The sequence below is a fragment of the Arachis ipaensis genome, chromosome B07 (genome assembly GCF_000816755.2).
Source record: "Arachis ipaensis cultivar K30076 chromosome B07, Araip1.1, whole genome shotgun sequence".
In the NCBI taxonomy this organism is placed as follows: domain Eukaryota; kingdom Viridiplantae; phylum Streptophyta; class Magnoliopsida; order Fabales; family Fabaceae; genus Arachis; species Arachis ipaensis.
Window position 1 is genome coordinate 125,611,774 of NC_029791.2, and position 2,547 is coordinate 125,614,320.

The following is a 2,547-nucleotide window of genomic DNA, read 5'->3' on the forward strand; positions in this document are numbered from 1 at the left end:
CTTTTTAACGGTGCTAAGGTGTACAGTTAACTGCATGCTGATGTGGACAGACAATGAGTTCAACTCAAATTGGTACCTCAAATTTGATTAGAACACCCAAATTGATCCAATTCTCACCTATAAAACCCTAATCCCCCAAATGTTCATTTTTATTCTTCGTCTCCACTCCTCTTCTCCTCCTTGATGTTGTTTATCTTGGCTCTAATCTAAAAGATATTCTAATTTCCAGTAACCCTTCGTTTTTACTTTCTAATCCAACCAAACAACGCCTCTAGTTTCTTTTGGTCTCTGTCATACCTTGATGTATTCTTTTCTTTGTTCCGAAAGTTTGATGATGCGACAATCCCAAAAATAATATGCTTCAATTCTATTTCAGTTGTTTGTGCCATTTGTTTCGGGATTAACCGAACCACCACATGGTAGTTATTTTCCACTTCTTTTTCTGACGACATAATCGCTTATACTTCGTCTTCATTTTTTTATCATTGGAAGCTTTTTGTTGTGTTGTTGTTTCTTTATTCTCATAATTGCCTTTGCTTGCTTGCTTCTTCTTCTTTGGTTGATGTGGTTATAGATGTGTTGTTGTCAGTACTAATTTGGAGGATTTGTCGTGTTGCGTGTCGTCGAGTCTGGTGGTGGTGATGGTGGTGATGGTGATGGGGGACAATCTTATTGGTTATTGTTGTTGAAGAGGAGAAGGTTGGAAGAATATAGAATGTAGAGTAAGATGGTGGTTAGGATCAATCAAAGGTGATGCTACTTTTGGATTCATTATTGTATTGATTGGAATAAAGGTGCATTTGATTTGCTTTTATTAATTATTAGTTTACTTTTTAAGATTTGATTTTTCTTTCTTTGAGGTTGTTGCTTTTTTATAAAAGTAGTATATGTGTGGGAAGAAACTTGAAAGTTCAGAATAGTTTAAATCATACGAAAATAGAAATTAAGAAATTATTTTAATATTTTTATTTTTGTCTAATTTACTTTCTTCTTTCTTTTTTTTGTTTTGTTGTTTGATCTGATATGTGAAGTTTGTTATGGCTAGAACAACATCAATGAGGAGGAGATGAGTGGAGACGAAGAACAAAGATGAATATTTGGAGGTTAGGATTTTATAGGTAAATATTGGATCAATTTGAGTGTTTTAATCAAATTTGGAGTACCAATTTGAGTTGAATTCATTGTGTGTCCACATCAGCGTGCAGTTAAGTGCCACTCTGTACACCTCAATGCCGTTAAAAAGTCTTGTAACTTTTGGACTAACGGAGATTCACGATTCTAAGAATAGGGGGCTTATTTGATCATTCTAAAAAGTGGGAGACTAATCTGAAGCGAGTTGAGAATTTCAAAGACCATTTTGGGCATTACCTTTGGATAAATATATATGTTTCATTGCAAAATTATATTTTTTCTCTGTTGATAAAAAATTTAATTTATGAAAAAATTCGATTACAATGCATCTAAATTTAGAAAAAGATTGACAGATCAGATCTTTAGCTATAGAGAAAAAACACTCTTAAATACGATAAAAAATAATGGTCGAAGTTGAGGGCTTTATGATGAGAAATGAGTTGAAACTATAGAAATTAAACCACGTAGTTAAATACAAACACGATTAAAAATGTGGGGATTGAAGAGCAAGGACGTGAGGGTATTCATTATGAAGATTTTTTAAGGTCAAAGTAAGGTCGTGACTTGAGAAATTAAGGTCGTGGTCAAGATTTTTCAGGAGCAGGTCTTCCTTTTAAGGTCTATAAATAGAAGAAGTTTAGGAGAGAAAAAATAACTTCAATAAAAAATACTAGATCATCACGAAAATTCTGCAAAAATTTTTAGTCTCAGACTTTCAATGATGCAACAAAATATCATAGAATGCAAGTATATGTAAATGTTAGGAGCTTATTTTATTTTATTATCTTTTGTTTTTCTTTCTTTTAATTTTTTTGTTTTAAATATTTCATTGTTATTTTTTTTCTTATAATTTTCATTTCACTTTTTTACATTTTTACTTATTCAAAGTTCTTCTATTTAATTCACGCATTTCAAATTTATTTGTTACAATTTGTCATTAATAGTTCGACACATTTTGTTTCGATACGAATACTAAGTAATTTTTGGGTCGAACTCACTCTTTTTAGAAGAGTTGTATCTGCTCCCCGAATTGAGATCTTGATATAAGTTCGATTCGACACCTTGTCGAAATTACTAAACATCGAGTGAAACACCCCCACATTAAAAAAATACCTAGTAAATTTTGTGTTAAAATATTTATTTTATATATATTTTTTAATTTTTAGAATTAAATTTTGATACATGGTTAGTATAAAATAGCTTTACACGTATATTTAATATTATATAACACCATATCATAAAAAATTACTACATTTTATATTAATTGTATTTGCGTAAATAATCATTCAAAAAAACGTAATTAGACAATTATATAAAAAATTTTACACTGTTAATATATCAAAATTAAACTCTAATTTATATCTAAAGTATAAGATAAAAATATATATTAAATTAATTTAATAAAAAACAAAATAT